At 39.4% G+C, this 19,718-nt stretch overlaps 1 long non-coding RNA gene across 1 annotated transcript; it reads left to right on the top strand.

Annotated features, from left to right (window-relative positions):
* Positions 1-3,740: 3,740 nt before the first annotated feature.
* LOC134736426 (uncharacterized) lies at positions 3,741-17,091 on the top strand. The gene is made up of 3 exons (XR_010120432.1): positions 3,741-3,884; positions 7,214-7,390; positions 17,012-17,091. It is a non-coding gene; the product is annotated as an uncharacterized lncRNA (long non-coding RNA).
* Positions 17,092-19,718: the final 2,627 nt, after the last annotated feature.

The following is a 19,718-nucleotide window of genomic DNA, read 5'->3' as shown; positions in this document are numbered from 1 at the left end:
CCCCCCAATTGTCTAGCCTATATACACTTTCAGAATTCTCTTACCCTAATGTTCATCTGGGTTTCTTGTTCACTCTTCCAAACTCTGATGCTTCCCCTTGTTGTAAAATCCTCCAGCTGTGCCCTCCAGAATTCCCAACCCGTGAAGCACAAACTCTTCTCCATCCTCCATCCTTCTAAATGCAGTTTAATCACAAACTGGCTTTTTGCCCAGGACATTACTTCCTTTTTCAGGAGGAAGCTGTTCATTTGCCTCGCTCTTTAGTGCCATTTCCAGACTATTTCCTTTTAACTTTCTTCACACGCAGGCACCTCAGAGATCTCACTGACACTATTAGGACAGTGTTAGGAATGATAATAATTGATACTGGTAGGGTTAAATGGGGACAATGCATGTAAAATGCTTGGCATAGTGCTAAGAACATATGAAATTCTCAGTAAATTTTGGTTTTTGCTATTATATTCACTTTCTAAGTGAAGGAGGTCTTTGGGGGGTACTAAGAATGTAAACTCTCTTGGAAGTCTGAGATGAACTGTGGTATCCAAAATGACTACACCTAAGAAATCATGAATTGAGCCCATTCCTGACTATTATCTCCTATCTGTTCTAGTCCACTGACCTTCCTGCTGTTTCCCAGTTCTATCCCTGCACACATGTTCCCTCTTCCCTCTCTAAGCTGGAGCACGGTTTAGATTCTATTTTTCCATGAGTCATTTTTTTGGTCAGTATTCTACACTCCCTTGCTTTGTTGCCTTTTATTCACATCTATTTGACAAATTCTCAAACCTGCATGTGCCCAACTGCTCATCTTGTCTTCACCTGCACCCAGGCTGCTTAGTGCTGCTGGGGGAAACCGTGCTACTGAGGAGACATACGTTACTGTAAATTCATTGTCACCAACTTCACGTGGATTCCTCGTGTTTCCTGTCAATTTCCTGTCAATTCCCACTATGTTTTATTAGTCATTCTCCACTGTGCTTATTTCAAACCTTTTTCATTCTCTTCAAAGCACACATTCTCTACTGGTATATTTATTGCAGCACTATTCACAATAATAAAGATATGAAATCAACCTAGGTGTCCATCAACAGAGGATTAGATAAAGAAAATATGGTATATATACACAATGGAATGTTATTCAGCCTTAAAAAAGAATGAAATCATGTCTTCTGCAGCAACATGAATGAACCTGGAGGCCATTAGCTTAAGTGAAACAACTCAGACACAGAAAGACAAATACCACACGTTTTCACTAATAAGTGGGAGCTAAAAAAATGTGTACACATGGATGTAGCATGTGGAATGATGGACAGTGGAGAATCAGGGGGTGGGAGGCAGGGTGGAGGATGGGGGTTACTTGATGGGTACAGTGTGTTGTTCCAGTGATGCACTGAAGGCCCCGACATCACCACAATGCAATATATCCATGTAGGAAAATTGCACTTGTACCCCAGGAATATATACAAATAAATACATAAAAGCTTCTTTTTATGTTATTATTATTTCTTTATTCTTTTTTAAGTTGACATAAAATTGTATATATTTATCATATGCAACATGTTTTGAAATATGTATACATTGTGTAATGGCTTAATCAAAATAATTAACATATGCCTTATTTCACATAATAAAAATTCCTCTTCTCTCAAGTACATATACCCTTACAGTAGAAATGAGTTAGTCATTTGTTCATTGATTAAATATTTATTGAGTACCTTCTGGTTGTTGTTACATTCTAGGGATACAATGGTGAACAGGCAAATGATGAAGTCAAGTCCTGGAGATGACTGGTGTTTAGTCCCTAGTTGCACTAAACCTGTTTTCATGGAGTTTACACGAGAAGTGGAGACAAAAGACAGACAATAACCAAGTAGTCAGTAAACCAATAAAATAATTTCAGATAGTGGTAGGAGAGATAAGATAATAATGACAGTGTGATAAGATAGAGATTGGACACTGAGGTGGGAGACTAATTTTGGTGGTTAGGGAAAGCCTCATTTTATCCAATACAGTGAAGGTAGTTTCACTGTTAAGAAAACACATTTTACATTAAAGATAGTATATGCATACTTATTTACTTAATCAATTTTCAAAATAGCCTTTCTTGTTATACAAATGAAAACTGAGGCTCAGGGAATTAAGGAAATTGCCCAAGGCCACACATAGCTACTAAATGACAGAGCTGGGATTCAAACGTTGGTCCAGTTAACCCGAAGCCCATGCTATCTCCACTAAACCACATGCCACTCACCAAGACGGGCTCTTGAGAAAAAGGGCTTGTGTTACTGTTAGGTTTGAACAGTCTTTTCTAGTATGTTTGGGAGGGCTTTTTTAACCTGTTTTCTACATCAAAAATAGTAATACACGATATTTATGTGATGTTTTTCCAGGCACTTTTGTTATCATTATCTCACTATCACATAACCCCTCAGTAAGATACAGAACACTCACAGACCATTGAGACCACTTTTATAAATGAAATGTAAAAGTTAAGCGATTTTCCATGATTATCTAGCTGTAGAATGGTGGATATAAACTAGATTCGGATTTCTTGACTTTTAATCTTTTTTTTTTTCCCCAATATGCCTATACAAAATGTTTGTTTCCTTTTAAAGTACTGAGTTTAAGAGTTTAAATCCAAATAAAACCTGAGAATTAATTTTCTTTTCTGATGCAAAATACCAAGGAGTTCTCCATTAGTCCAGGTAACTTCATTGTGAAGAAATGATAAAGAGAATAAAAGGGAATAAGATAAACACTGTGCAGGTGTAACATTAAATTACCCTTTTTTTTTCTAATTTTATACAAATGAAAAAGAGGATACCCAACTGCAAAGTCCCTGAGATGCTATTTAAATTCAAGTATTTCTGAATACAAATACGTGATAACTTATTTGCAGCTTAGGACAAAAAGCCATTTTTGTTTGTTGCATTGTTGTTGATGATGTATATATGTTGTTTTATAATTATTAAGAAAGTATACTCTGGTTTCTCTGCAGATCATATAAATATTTTGCCTTTTTATAATTATTAAGGAAGTAATAATGAAAATGGAAAAAGAGCCTTTTTGATGTTATTCTGTCATTGCATTGTCAAAAGAAAATATATTCCCCTCTTTTCCAAAAGTCAGCTGGGTTTTATCAGCTTTGCAAAATGATGAATGAATGCCTTGTTCATTATTATTGCTTAAGTCATTCTTATTTATGCCAGTGATTCACGGATTATGTTTTGATTGTTCTTGAGAGATGAAAACACTTTCTTGCTGATGAATAAACACTGCCACTTTTAAAATATTTGTATGCAAAATGTCTTTAAAGCCATTATGAAATGCTTTGCAAGAGTATTAGGAAGCTGTTTTTCGAAAGGCATTTTTTTCTCTACCTTTTCTTTCATGCTAAGCAGCCCAATTGAAAGGCTTTTCAGAGTTAACTTGTTTAAGCAATACCAGTGTTTTAGTGTAATGAATAACTTTTTACAGAGGACAATCACACACAATTCAACATGCCGGTGTTTCTATTTCTGTGCTCCACCAATGCAGGGATTCTGTGGTAGAATCTCTTTCTCTGAGAAAGCTGAAGCGATCAAAACCCTGATTAACCTCTGATATTCACGTGGTGCTCTTGATCTTGAGGACTGCAGCAGTCACAAAGCTTTAATGGCAGCCATATGCTTAGGGTATTGTGGGTATGGGTGACCCAAATGTGAACTTGGGGGGTGACTGATGCTAACTGCTATTTGTTTCAGGTTTGGTGTGGAGATTACTGATGAAGAGTTTGACTTTCTACTTGACAGAATCCCCTTGATGAAGATGGAAATGTCAGAGACCCCCAATTCATGGCCGTGTTGGATTCTTAGCACTCCTTTTCCACATTTTCTCATTTCTTGGTAAATTTTTTATTCTTGCTTTTAGTACAGAGAATGTACCCCAAAAGTACTAGGATTATTTACATTTTCTCTTTATGGCCTGGTATCTCACTTATTAATATTTTATAAGTGACAAAGGATTTTTGAAAAAACATTGTTAACAAAAAGATAGAATTTTTAAATGATGAACTATGGCAATGCATTTGAAACTATTTAATGTCTCAGAACCTGAATAGTGGACGTGGGAGGGTAATGTGTGACTGAGGTGATAAACGAGGCATGTAAACTGTGTTTGCAGACTTGGGAAGAAAATTGCAGTAAGTGGCAAAAGTCAAGTCCTGGAGATGACTGGTGTTTAGTTCCCAGTTGCACTAAACACTCCCACACACAAACTGACTTTTACCCCCTCACTCGCCTCCCAAGGGACTCCCATTTACAAGACATCTTTCTACTTTCTTCCCAGAGGATTCTGCCTGGACGGTAGAGTACACACCTATTGCCAATGGTTGTGTTAAAGGCGGAGCAAGAATGCCTTCTGAAATATTCTCAATCTGTATTTCTCTATCAGGAAACCCAAGTTTTTACTCTTTTCTAAAATCTTTTCGTGGATTTTATAGGGTAGTTCAAGGCTTAAGTATTTAAAATTCTGATCAGTATTGACCATTTTATTCCTCAAGTACTTTAAGGCATGTTGCAGTCCCAGGCATCTGATGATTTGGGCTGAAGCTATTGAAAGATGGGCTGCTTCTTCCTAAAGATACTTTTTTTTTCTGGGGCAGTTTCAGAATATAATTATCTTCATCCCATATGCCTCCTGGACCATCCTCCAGATCTCATGATTATCTCTTTAGCCATGAAACCCACCCATGTTTTCTGTTAGTTCTTGATAGCAGGGTGGAAGTTACCAACCTGGTTTGGCTTGAAGGGCATGATAAAAGCATGCTACAAGTCAGAGAATGCCCTCAGACAGAGTCGCAGGTGCTGGCAGTAGGAAGCCCTTGAAGTGAAAGAGAACCAGGAGTGCTGAGGAGGTACCAGTAGGCCTTACCTAAAGGTGGGCATCTCCTACCGTGCAATTATTCCATAGCATTTCCCAAGCTTATTTGACCTTCTTTGATGGAGCATCTTAGAGGCTAGCATTCCACAGAACATGGGCATGCTAACTTAGTTGAGTAAGTTATTCAGCTAACTATTAGCCTTTATTTTAGGAGGTGAAGATCAGGTGCCTGAGAGAATGAAATGAAGTGGGGGGCGGGGGTTGTTTCTTTGGTTTTGTTTGTTTGTTTTTTGAGACAGAGTCTTGCTCCATCGCCCAGGCTGGAGTGCAGTGGCACGATCTCGGCCCACTGCAACCTCTGCCTCCCAGGTTCAAGCGATTCTCCTGCCTCAGCCTCCCGAGTAGCTGGGATTACAGGCATGCGCCACGACGCCCAGCTAAGTTTTTTGTATTTTTAGTAGAGACGGGGTTTCACCATGTTGCCCAGTGTGGTCTTGAACTCCTGACCTCAGGTGATCTGTCCACCTTGGCCTCCTAAAGTGCTGGGATTACAGGCATGAGCCACCTCGCCTGGCCTGTTTGTTTGTTTAAGTATGGGGCCTGTAGGGAAAGAGAAGTACAAGCAAGTTGTTATGAAGGGAGTTTCCTGAACTTCCAGAAGGCAGCAGAGTAGAGGCACTGAGGCCCAAGTGTCAGTGCCAAAGGAAAGGGGCAGGGTGGAAAGAAAGAGGTGGCCACACTAACCATAGAGCTGGCATGAGCCTGGCCTATTCCCCTCAATTTCAGGTAGATCAATATTAATGACAGGTCACATCTCTTTGAATTCTTTATATTATTGACAACACATAAAATGACAGATTGTAATTTCATTGTTAACATTAACAAATGCCTCTACTTATCGATATTTTACATACCCAATCTCATTATTATTCCTTTTTTGCCTGTGTGAAAACAGATACATAGAAAGATTAAGTGAGCTGCTCAGGTTACATAAGTCAGTGAGAGTACACTGCCAGCTAAACCTAGGTCCATCTGATTTGAAAATCTACAAGCATTTCCACTATTTCACATTGCATTTCTGAATTATACAACAACAAAAATAACTGTTCTCTTTAACAGGCGTTTATTATGTGCCCCATGTCCTGCTAAGAGCTTGACATGCGTTATTTAATTTAATGGTAAATACCATTTTCCTCAATTCTGCTTGAGTTCACTGATGGATTGCTAACTGTCCATCGTATCTGCCAGATAGAAGGATGGAATTTATTGCCTGGTGGTGTGGTGTAAAGGCCCCTACACTGGGTGTTAGGAGACTTGGATGACAAGAGTTACAGCTTGGCTTTTCATTTAATAATGACATGCCTTTCGTCAGATCTTTCTTTAATATCCCCTTGCTCTGGTTTTCTCATCTGTAAAATGAAAAGTTTAGCTCAAAAGATCTCCAAGGTTCTCTCTAAGTGAAAAGTTCTGCTTGAAGTAGTTTATATTCTTATAAATATTAATGAAGATTTGAGGCAGCCACTTAGTATGACTTAAGAAGATGCTGTAACAGAAGCATGTGTTTCCCTGGTAAATAAGAAGAATTAACAAGCCATAACATTAGAGTAATAAATTCATTTTTAGAGTCTATTTTATAATCATCAAATTAAAATCAACACAATAAACATTTATGAGTACTTGTGTTTACAGTCAAGCATTCCTGAATTGTGAAAATAAATGTTTCTTTTAGAGAATTTTTTTGTAATTTTGTCACAAAATCTGCATATATGATTGAGAACTTCATTTCATATATATATATATATATATATATATATATATATATATAAATGGAAATGGAAAAGAAACATAAGTGTCAAACTGAGGAGAATGAAGAACGATAGAAACAGTATATAGAATGGTTAACGGTTCCAGGAGTATTAACAATATAAAAATCCATATCACTTTAGACTCTTTTTATTTTACTTCTTCGTAAGTCCTGCCTTTAGTGCCCCAGTTTTTAAGGATACACATAAATACTAACACTTTTTAAAAATCTGAATTAAACTCAGGAGGCTGAGGCAGGAGGATCACTTGAGCCCAGCAGTTTGAGGCTGCAGTGAGCTATGACTGTGCTACTGCACTCCGGCCAGAGTGACCAAGTGAGACCCTGTCTCTAAAACAAAGAAACAAATAAAAAACTGAACGAAAATTAATGTTTTGGCCATAATAAGATGTTTGAAAAAACTGTGGCAAAAAGTGACAAAGTCCATTAAGAACAAATGGTAGACTTTGTGACATGCTCACACTAGTTTAATCACCAAGAAACCAATGGAATTATTTCGCTGGGTTTGTGACTTCCTCATTCATTTTACAGGCAGCTGTCCCACCAAGAATACCACGTCCAAGAGCAGGATTCTCCTTCCAAAGTGTGTGTGTGGACTTGAGAAGCAGCCTTTGGAAGATGGCTCTGCCCAGACTTTGTAGAGCCTACTTTAATTCCTTGGAGGTCTGCAATCTCCAGGTTGTCAGTCATGCAGGACCTTGGCTGTTGGTGAGACAGAGTGCTTCCTTTTGGGTGAAGAAGTCTGTATTACTTTCCTAGGGCTGCCATCATGAAGCACCACAAACTGGGTGGCTTAAAATGACAGGAATGTATTCTCTCACAGTTCCAGAGGCTGGAAGTTCAAAATCAAGGTGTGAACTGGGGCATGCTCCCTCTGAGACTCGGGAGAATCCTTCCCTCCCCTTTCCTTGCTTCTCAGGGTGACTGGTAATCCCCGTGAGCCTTGTTCTGCGGCTGTTCCATTCTCATCTTTGCCTCAGCTGTCATATGGCACACTGCGTGTCTCTGTCTCTGTGTCCAAGTTTCCTTGCTCTTATAAAGACACCAGTCTCCTCAAAATGAGGGCTCAACTTACTCAGTATGACCTTGTCTTAACTAGTAACATCTCCAACTACCCTATTTTCAAATGAAGGCATATTCTGAGGTGCTGTGGATAAGGACTTTGACCTATCATTTGGGGACACAATTTAACACATGACAAACCCTGTTATAGACCTAGCATGTCTAGTTTCTTACAAATTTTGCTGGGGGGAGGGTACAAATAATAATTAGCTCTTGTGTACTCTTGTGCATTCTCTGACAATAGCAGTACCAATAGCTAACATTTAATGCCTACTACTTGTCAGGCACTAAATACAAACTCATTTCATTCTTAAAACAGCCCTGCTTCACATATGAGAAAGCTGGGACACAGAAAGTAACTTGCCCATTGTCCTCCAGTTAGCAGTGGCGGAGCCAGGGTGCAAACCCAGACTGCACCTGCCCAGAGCCCACATACTCAATACCACCTTGCCTTCTGGACAGTCAGGACAAGCAATTGTGCCTCTGCTAACCATTACTGTGCCAACAAGCAAGGTTACACTTGAAATGTGGCTTGCAATGCAAGGTTTAGCTTTTACAGGAAACTCACTCATGTTTTCTGGTTACTTATTTTTTTTTAAGTCTGAATTCAATTTAGACTTAGTATTAAAAAAAGAATATTAAAACCTCTCAATGATTTTTATATTGATTACATATTGAAATGATTATATTTTAGATATATTGGGCCACATAAAATATATGATTAAAATTAATTGCACTTAAAAGCATCTTTTTTAGTGTGCTATTAGCAAATTTAAAATTATGAATGTAGTTTGCAGTGTATTCCTATGGGACAGCCCTGAATTAGACAGCAAATCTTTTAAATTAGAGTAGGCAGCATAATGGAAGAAAGAAATTGATTCAGTCTTTTATCCCAAGTAAATCAGTTCCTAAGGTCTCTGTGCCTTAGTTTATCTATACAACGTGATGGAAAACTTGAATTTTCTTCACGAGTTTAATAAATTGATGAAAGTCGATTATGAATCATTTTGCCCAATGTTTGCAGGAGGCTAGACAATTATCCACCAAAGCCAGAATATTATAATAAAATAGCTCATCCAGATTAAATATGAATTTTAGGTATTTATTACTTTCTTTAAGCAAATAGATGTGTATCTTTGAACTACAGACATTGAATCCAGAACGAAATATTTCTTTATTTTATTTTATTTTTTTTTGAGACAGAGCCTCGCTCTGTTCCCCAGGCTGGAGTGCAGTGGTGTGATCTCGGCTCACTGCAACCTCTGCCTCCTGGGTTCAAGTGATTCTCCTGCCTCAGCCTCCCGAGTAGCTGGGACTACAGGTGCGCACCACCACGCCTGGTTAATTTTTGTATTAGCCAGGCTGGTCTCAAACTGCTGACCTCAGGTGATTTGCCTGCCTCGGCCTCCGAAAGTGCTGGGATTACAGTTGTGAGCCACTGCGCTTGGCAAGAACAAAACATTTCTGTGGCGAGGCCTAGCTTGCTTGGCTCTAAGGCCAATACTTTTCTCATTATACGTTCCAGGTAATGAAAACTGTGGTAAAAATACAAAAAATCAGCTGGGCCTGGTGGCGGGCACCTGTAGTTCCAGCTACTCCGAAGGCTGACGGCAGGAGAATGGAGTGAACCCGGGAGGCGGAGCTTGCAGTGAGCTGAGATCGCACCACCGCACTCCAGCCTGGGCGACAGAGTGAGACTCCGTCAAAAAGAAAAAAGAGAAAATTATGCTTAATAATTTTTAGGTGAGGTGATGATCAGCTGTGCTTCACCTCAGCAGTGGAAGATGTATGTAGATAAATGAGATGGGGTTAAAGCTTCTATGCTTTTATTTGACATGATGTATTGATTTGTGTAGCCAATTTTTACATAAACCAGAATCTCAAAACTTTTACTCTGTACTTTGCTGGGACTGTGAAGTTGCCACAGTGGGACTTTCATATGAATAAATTCAGAAAACAAAACCACTTAGAGACGATAAGATACTCAGACGTTTCAAGCACTTCATGTGTTTTTGTCACTTACTCTTATTATCTTTTAAGTTAGAAAAGCAATAAAGGGTTATTGTAAATATCCAAATATAAAGTGTATATAAAATGAAGAGGGAAAGTTTCTGCCCTTATCATTTTGCCCAAATCCAGCCTTCAAACAAAAACCGATTAATTATTAATTTTAAGATAGAAGTCAGTACATTAGTTTTGTGGCTCTAAAATATTTTATAAATTATCACAGTGCTCAGTATGAACCTATGTATGGCTGTGGCTCTAATAATGTTATATGTATACAGTTTTTTATTTGTTCTTTATAGTCATATATTGGATCAAATGTATACATCTCACATTCGTTAAAGATGGCAGTTCTGCTAAAAATATGTGTATTTTCCAAGAGTTTTTTTTTTTTTTTTTAGCAAAGAATAATGAAAAGCTGATTTAGAACAATGATCTCCTCCAGAGATGCTTGTTAGAAAAAGCAGACTTTTTTCACATCCCAATTTTACTGTGTGTTGACACGGCTTATTATGGGGTTTAGAAAGATCATCTATGTGGTCTCATGAATATGGGAGATTGTCCATAAAATTATATTAGTTATTGGTTTTGTTTAGATTTGTTTTGAATGGCAGAGAAATGGCATCGTTTAAAAATATTAATGAGCTTTGGAAAAAGAATAATTAGGTCAGGGTGGTAGTTAGGGTATAGTTTCTTTAGCTTCATTAGTACATTTACCACAAGTCATTTGAACATGTTTATCCCACCCATATAATTACATAAAAATCATAGATATATTCTGTCTTTATGAAGGTCACTTTCCTTATGTTAAGGGGACTCATCTATGAGTAAATTAAGTTTGGCCTTTCGGGGAGTCCCACAGTATAGTGAGCCATAAGATTTTCCCTGCTGGATTGTAATTGAGTCTTGTCAAATGGCAAACCACTTGTATCTCAGTATCATAATGAAGGAGTTTTGGGAAATTTATTGACAAATGGTCTAATTCTGAACATGTTATCTGAGAGCAAGAGGACAGTATTTGCAAGTCAAATGATGGAAGAATCTATTGTCAGACAATTAAAACATCTTCACTGAGACCCACCGAACTAACCTTTGTGTGGTCTTGTTCTCAGATGGAAATGATTCCTAGAGACAGTTGACAGCGTGAATTTTGAGACGACACTAAATGTGTGTGGGAACTTGCAAAAACAAATCTAAAAAAAGATTTAGGATCAGGGTTTTCTTTGCTACTTTTTTGCCATGATGGGGTGGGAGTGGGAGCTGGGGCCAGGGGTTGTGGGGAGGCATCAAGGGAAAGGTGACGTTAGAGATGCTGGTAAAAGTTAGTCCTGGTCGAGGCTGGGGTGAACAATGACACAGTGTTGTTGTGGGCTGCCTCCACGACTTAGATATTCTTCCCATGTCAGTATAATCACTACTGGGAGGTAGCTCGATTAAGGATTACCATATCATTAATAGTATCCATGACTTTTGTTCAAAAGCTACTTGTGCAATGTTGCCTTGTGGATGAAGGGCCGTAATCCTCTGAGCCGCAGCTGTAGAGAGGGAGGCTCCTTAGAGCCGCCCACACTGACTTCCCTGTCCTCTCGGATCAGTTCTAAAAAACAGACAGAAACAACAGTCAACTCAAAGCCAAAAAAAAGAAACATCCATTCTACATTTCCACATTCATCCCCAAGCTTCAATCCCTGCCAATGTCTCCCATTCATCTCTTCTCTAACATCCAGATCACCACTCGGATGGTGGCCAGATTAAAGGGGAACAATGCAGTTTTAAATGTAAAGTTTGCATCTAATTTTTTTCTTTGCATGAGAAAAAGCACATTGATTCTATCTATGTGTCTGTCTAATGCTTAGCCAGTAGTTTGTCAGGTCTTTCTTATTTTCTTTGGCAACATGAGGCAACATTTGTGTCTTCCCACTGTCTAGGGTTTCTCAGTTTATTTGGTGAAGACACTTAACTCTGAAATTTGTACTTGGGTAGGAAATTATATATGCAGTTAGTAAACAGTGGGGTTTTGCTTCATTTAATTAATATTGTTGCTGCTAAGAAACTTCTACTTCCAGTGGGTGGGAGCACTGAAAGAAATTGAAAAATTTAGCAGTAGCCTGAAATCTAAGCAAACACACCCAGGTATTGGGATTGGGCAGAAGAAAATAACTGAGTGAGCCACATTTGGTAAAACTCTTTGTGTTAAAAGACGGGAAAGAATGGATGTGAGCTTTAGAGGACATTTCATTTCATAAAGATCACCCCTCAGAAGGGGAAAGGAAAGGGAAGAGGGAAAAAAGGACCTTTATTTTTTTGGCAAAGGAAAATGTTAAAAAGTAATATGAAACCTGGAGTTCAATTTCTTGAATTTTAGCTTCATAATCACTTTTATTCCAAATTGAAATGAAGCTTTGCCTTGGTTTACTCATAAATCATGATTCTAAAGAGTTTTAGTCTTTTATTTTCATCTCATTGCTTCATTTAAAAATCACTGTAACTTTATTTTTTACAAAAAACACTGACAACTTTTATTTATCCTAAGTTATTTTTCCGAGGAATCTATAAAAAGATTTGGACTATGGACTTTGGATCAGAATGTCTTAAGTTCTTTCTGATTGCCTAAAGATTTATGTTTGTCCAAAGTACATGGGAAATTTTACTTTTTAAAACCTTGCTCAGTGATAACACTTTATTTTCCCATCTCTCCTCTTTCCTGTGGCATTGACATCCAAGCTGTGCTGTCATTTAATGTCACTGACATCACTTCCTTTTAAGATGTATTTATTGGGACGGAAATTACGTAAGTCTTGCTACCTGAAACACTGTAAGTGTGAGACAGCTGGGAAAACTCAGGAATAGTTTAGCACATTTCTAGGCCAAGAGTATCTATTCAACAAAATCATTCTATTTGTCAAGAAAGACTTGACAATACTCATCAGACACTTTAATTTAGTGTCTCTTTATGTCATGAATGTATGTGCTCAAGGGATATTGTTTACATGTAATGCTGCTTAATCTTGTACGTAGTATTTGAGGAACAGAAAACTTGGGAGAATGTGCTCTCGACTATGAAAAACAACCTAGTTCTGACCTTTGCTGTGCTCATATTGGTTAAAGAAGTACCCGGTTCTAGTAGATGTACTGGTAGTTTGCTAAGACATGAACCATCATTTCCATCCCAATTCCAGGATTTGTCTTTGTTGAATAGATGCCTGTAAGTAGAAGTTCTTCAACCTGGAGTTACTTTAAGAAGACACATTATTCCTAATATAGATGACAAAGTATCTGAGATTTTTTAGAAAATTATTTAACATGTTAGCATAGCACTTGCAGGTGAAGGCAAGAGTGAACCAGGAGAAGAAGGGGTGAAGAGTGGTCCAAGCAGACATTAACATATGGGAATGTTACCGTATTAAAATGTGATACCAATTGCTGAGTGTAAATAATACCTCAATGTATCATGTATTCACTCTTACAAAGAGGTTCACAAATTATGCAGGTTTTTTTAGAGATAGGAAAATTTCATAAAATTGATACTCTGCTAAAATATGTAATTTTAGGTAACACAACAAACTTGCTGCTCAGTGCCATATGGGGTAATACTGATTATCCATTCTTTTTTTTTTTTTTTTTGATGTGGAGTCTCGCTCTGTCACCCAGGCTGGAGTGCAGTGGTGTGATCCCGGCTCACTGCAACCTCTGCCTCCCAGGCTCAAGCGATTCTCCTGCTACAACCTCTTGAGTAGCTGGGACTACAGGCGCCCACCACCATGCCCTGCTCATTTTTGTATCTGTAGTAGAGATGGGGTTTCACCATGTTGGCCAGGCTGGTCTCAAACTCCTGACCTCAAGTGATCCCCCTACCTCGGCCTCCCAAAGTGCTGGGATTACAGGTGTGAGCCATCGTGCCTAGCTCTTATTATCCATTCCTGATATTCTCTTCCTTGTTGAGGGAGCCCCACTAGCATAACATTCTTGGCTTCTTATTTTCTCCTCCCAGGAGTGGAAGAGTGACATTTCTGATTTGCGCTGTGGGACGGCATAGCCCAGCCCCTTTCTCTGCACTGGGAGCCACTGCCCACAGGGTGCTTGCGTTCTAGACTGCCCTTCTGGCTCAAAAGTTTTACAGGAGCCTGCCTCTAGGGGGAGAGCTGCAGTTTTTAGCACTGTGACTAGGTGATAAATTTGGGGGACAATATTCAGAAGATCATTATTACCATGCAGTCACGCCATATTATCCAAGAGCTCTGTCAATAATAAAGCTGACCCACATAATACTTCTCTCTCAGTTCCAGACCCAGGTGATAAAAGCAGAGGTGTTTTTTATTGAACCCTCTTAAGCAGCAGTGTCTATAGCTTAAATGCTCTGAATCAGTGGTTCTCAAAATATGGTCTGAGGACTTTTTGGAGTCCTTGAGACCCTTTCAGGGGCCTGTGCGGTCAAAACTATTTTGTAATACTAAGATGTTATTTGCACTCTCGTTCTGATGAGCATGGAGTGGAGTGTGCAGAAATGACACGTGATAACACCATTGCTCTGATGGCTACTGAAAAGTGTGCTGTGTACTCTTTATGTTTTAAATATTTCTCAGTTTTTATATTGGTAAACATTGATAGTTAGAATGAATGTATGTGCTCTGGATTTCTCAGCAAATAATTACATATAAATAATTATCTCCTACATAAATCAATGCTGATTGGGGTCCTGATTAATTTTAAGAGTGTAAAAGAATTCTTAGATTAAGAAATTTGAAAATTGCTGCTGTAAACCAAGGAGAGAAGTGCTCTGGCCTAAAGTTAGACACCTCTGGGTGGCTCCACTACTGAAATGTGTAACAGTTCCCTCAGGAGATAGCCAAACTTTGTAATCTTGGACATCTCAATCTACCCAGATGAAAACTGGAATAGATGAATTACTCATTAAGCTGATATTCACTGAGGGTCGGCTCTATGTTAGACACTGTCTCCTAGGCAGAGGGGGGCACATGGATGAGCAACTCCATCACTGTCCTCTAGAGTCTCACAGTTGAGAGGAGGCAACAAACCGGTGAAGAGATTGACGTACTGTGTCAGGTATACAAGATGTGCTGTGGGAACACAGAGTGGTACTAATCCAGGGAGCAGGAGACAGATAGACACTCTAAACTGGATCTTGACAGACAGTTAAGAGTTGGCCAGGAGAAGAAGAAGTAAACGATACTCCAAGCAGAGACACTAACATATGCAAAGGCCTGAAACAGTGCTCTTTGAATAGTGGGATGGAATCCATTAGTAGGTCATAAAATCAATTTAATGTGTCATTGCCAGCATTTAAGAAAAAGGCAAAATAGAGCAGAATGTCGAGTGCACCTCATATAGTAAGGGTTATTTTTTTCATGAAACCTTTTTCTCTCTCTCTCTCTCTGTGTGTGTGTGTGTGTGTGTGTGTATGTGTGTCTGTACTGGGTTAAGGTGTAAAATGTATTTCTTAGTGTAGGAAAAGCATTTTAGATATTATCTAGGAAAATAATTTTAGATATTTGATTTTAGCAATAAAATTTGTCTTTTCAGTGTAAGGAATGAAATGCTACAATCTTAGGCTAATTCTTTTAGAGCATGTTATATCACATGAACGCTGAGACCCGTTAATACATTTAGCTGGTCAGTAAGTTCAGATTTGTAAGTTTAGCAGTGCTGGCATGGAAAAGCCTGGGGGAAAATCTACTGAGGCAGACTGAAAAGTTTTGAAGTATTATACATAGAAAAAATTATTAGTGATTGATCATAATAAAATTAAGAAAATGCTATTGAGGCATTCATCAAAGTGCCTAAAGAAATAAACAAGCATTTTATTAATGCATCCTGAAACTTGTGACAGAATTTTAGGATAATAAATGTTAAGAGTTTTAGAGACTAGGCTAACTCCCCATTAGAGTCCCAGATAACTCTGATCTAGTGTTCTGGCCTAATTTCTTATGTTACCCACTGCTGAACATGTTCCATGTAGTGGATGGTAAAATATTGTTTTATCTAAGTGAGACTTCATGGCAGCACTGGTTGCAAATGTTAGGTGTCATTTGTCTTGTGTCCTTCTGGTCTAATACTTATGTCAGCAGCTGAGATACTGATTCTAGCCAGGGTTTTTGTATGCATGTGGGGTATTTAAAATACCCAGAGAATTGGATCAAATATGATTATCTGGTTTGTGTTTTTTGACATATGATTTAAAAAAATTGAACTCAGGTGTATGGAGGTATAATTTACATACAGTAAAATTCACCCGTTTTGGGAACACGGTTGCATGGATTTGATACATGTACCACTTTGAAACTCAAGAACCAGAACACCTCCCCCAGCCTTTACAGTCAATCCCCTGCCCCAGCCACAGGCAACCAGGGATCTCCTCTCTGTTCCTGGAGATTCGCCCATTTCAGAATTTGCCTGTGCGACTTTAGCAATGAAAAAATTGACATAGAGATTAATATGGGATAATTTAGTGTGCAAGGAGCAATGTTACTTACTAGGAAAATCACAGCCTATTTGGTATGAGTCACAGCATGCCTTTTCCACTTCTTACTATGTAACCTTTTTCATGACTGCCCAGTTAGTTCTTGATGAACCAAATGGATTTCAGAGAGGTTTGGGAGCCCAGGAACTTACAATGTACCTTGTGAGAGGAGTCTGAGCTCTCAGAATGTCAAAGTAATCCACTCCTTTGGCCTATTGGCCCAGGGGCTTGCAGTCACGCTTTCTAATTTCTAATCCATGCTGGGTTGTTTCCATCTGGGCAGGTTAGGCTTACTAGCCAGGATGACCACATACTGTACATTAAACTGTAGGGAGGACGTTTAGGCAAGCCACAAGCAGAAGGACTTTGTGACCACTTTATTTCCCATAGGATTGCATTTAGCCACCCAGTAGGATAAGCTTGGCGTGTGGCTCTTTCAGCCAGGGCAGATAGCCAAGGGTATCTGTATCAAGAAGGTCTATTAAAAGTATTAAGATTGGACGACTACTTACATGCCAAGTCCACCTTTGATTTCCACAGTAACATGTATTTTTAGTTTTAATGTAGTACTTTCAACTTTTAAGGGTCTAAAATAACTAGCTTCTTGAAATCTTAAGGGAAAGGTCATTTGTCTCAGTAGCCAAATCGTTTACTTACTACATACATCCTGAAGCATGTTGGTTTATTCCCAGAACACTTCCATTTCAGCAAATCTGAAGACAATGTGTTTACTTAGTGTATATGCGCTATTTTAATTTATATTTTTATTTTTTGGTTACTTCCAGAAGAGAATTCATATCCTCAGCAAGCTAGCACTAAAGGGAACCACAGAGGTCATATTGTCCACCTTCTTTTTGGAACAGGGAAGAAATTTGAGACTCAAGAAAGGTGAGGCTTCTAAGGAAGATTAATTTCAGGAATTAATTTTTTAAAGAGTACAATGTTTTTATTCACCAATAAACTGAAAGTCGATTTCTAGATGTTTCTTTCTCGCGTATGCTCGATTTGTTGTATTGGTAAGCAAAGCCCTGGGAAGGAAGCTTTACCTGCTCCTCAGACTTACCCATCTTCACTGTGACTGGTTGGGACACAGTGAGGTCTGTGAGGCTCTTTGCAGGATGCAGCCACTCAAGGCCAATCACGAAGATTGTTCTCCCTAAGGTATTTCTTGGTGAGGCATTTTAAGGACCTTTTAGAAAACTGTTTCTCAGAAACAACTGTGATTTTATTTTTGAAGCATTCACTGTTAACAACGTCTGTGAGATTTTCAGTTTTTCCATTGATTTTAACCTTTTAGAAACTGTTCAAAATTTCCAGAATCAAAAGTTCCATCTTCTATTGAATGAGTAAGGTCCAAATTAAACTTCCATGTTGACCACGTATGCTTCTTGTCTTTCTTCGGCATCAGCCGTATGATATGAGGGCAGGAATTAATGTTTGTGTGAATCTAACTACTTTTGTTAGATCTCTAAGCCTAAAATTGGCAACACATCTGCACTAGAGCCCAAACTACCAATCCACACTGTATTCCACCAGTGAACTCACCTATGCTTTGCAGCAATTCCTCACTGAAGATACTGGCATATGCATTATCTGCCCTGTACTACCACCAGCAAACCATTATTAGAGGTCTAAAAGTCATCACATTTAGGCCGGACATGGTGGCTCATGCCTATAATCCCAGCCCTCTGGGAGGCTGAGGCAGGAGAATCACTTGAGGCCAAGAGTTGAAGACCAGCCTGGGCAACATAGTGAGACCCTATCTCTACAAAAATAAAATAAAATAAATTAACCAGGTGTGGTAGCACACGCCTGCAGTCCCAGCTACTTAGGAAGCTGTGGTAGGATCACTTGAGCCCAGGAGGTTGAGGCTGCAGTGAGCTGAGATCACACCACTGCACTACAGCCTGGGTGACAGAGCAAGGTCCTGCCTAAAAAAAAAAATTCACATTTTTCTCACACAGAAAATAATGAAACATTTATCTGCACATAGCATTAAGATAGCTACTAGATTATGTTCATTAACTAACTAACCCTTGAGAGGCCTAGCACAGGTAGGTCTTGGTGAGTCTAAGTCTGAGTGGTACATAATTTAGAGAAAAGACAGAGAATCTAGATAATATGTTCATCTTACATATGGTCAACAAGTACTGTATTTTTAAGAATTTTAAGAAACTGCAGAGTCTGAGAATTTTAAGAAGCTTCTTCTGATTAGATCGGCATTTCAGGAACTCCTTAATGGACTTACCTTTCACCTTACAATAATTCTCCAATCTTTATGTTGGAAGAAATAAACTAGATTTAGGATGTGAACATTTGATGTGTATGTATTTACCTTTTGCTGCATCACTAGGGAGCAGTTATTAAGTATAGTTCTACGAATCTCATTATTGAGGTGGTTTCCAGCATAGCAGGTGTAGTCGTTAACTGTGGCTACTGAGTGTGACTGGACCTCTCTGCTGAGGCCTCACAGACATGCTGCTATAGAACCTCACTTCCAGCCAGGAGCAGTGGCTCACGCCTATAATCCCAGCACTTTGGGAGGCCAAGGTGGGTGGATCACCTGAGGTCAGGAGTTCGAGACCAGCCTGACTAACATGGTGAAACCCTGTCTCTACTAAATACAAAAAAATTAGCCAGACGTGGTGGTGCATGCCTATAATCCCAGCTACTTGGGAGGCTGGAAGGCTGAGGCAGGAGAATCACTTGAACCCAGGAGGTGGAGGTTGCAGTGAGCTGAGATTGTGCCATTGCACTCCAGCCTGGGCGACAAGAGCGAAAACTCCACCTGAAAAAAAAAAAAAATAAAGAACTTCACTGCCTTGCTCTCCTCTCTCCGCTCATCCCTTAGAGAAAGGATTCCATTGTCTTCTTCTGTTAGACCTTGTGTCACTTAGGATGAGGCTCTGTGTGAGTAAAAGGAACTTGGCTCCTATGTCTTCAACAGGACAAGAAGCATGTTCTTCTGTTCCATAAGAGAAGAATGGAGGCAGCAGCCCATGCTGATGTGGCAGCTCCAGGGTATTACCCAGGCTCTCTACCTTCCAAAGCTAAGTTTCCTGCCTTCAGGGTCACATCGTGGTTCTAACAGCTGCTGAAGCTCTGGCCTTCATGTTCTTGTGGCAGGCCTGGCGAAGGGGAAAAGGTGGAATGGTGGAAAGGGGTTTCTTCTAGCTGAGTCTGTTCCCTTTAAGCACGATTCTCAGGGCACTTGCAAACACTTCTGCTTAGGCCGGGCATGGTGGCTCATGCCTGTAATCCCAGCACTTTGGGAGGCTGAGGTGGGCGGATCACCTGAGGTCGGGAGTTCGAGACCAGCCTGACCCGTCTCTACTAAAAATACAAAATTAGCTGGGCATGGTGGCGCATGCCTGTAAACTCAACTACTCGGGAGCCTGAGGCAGGAGAATCACTTGAATCCAGGAGGCGGAGGCTGCAGTGAGCCGAGATTGTGCCATTGCACTCCAGCCTGGGCAACAAGAACGAAACTCC

The sequence above is a fragment of the Symphalangus syndactylus genome, chromosome 4 (assembly GCF_028878055.3).
Source record: "Symphalangus syndactylus isolate Jambi chromosome 4, NHGRI_mSymSyn1-v2.1_pri, whole genome shotgun sequence".
Lineage (NCBI taxonomy): Eukaryota > Metazoa > Chordata > Mammalia > Primates > Hylobatidae > Symphalangus > Symphalangus syndactylus.
Note: the sequence above shows the minus strand (reverse complement) of the source record. Positions and strands in the feature narration are given on the sequence as shown.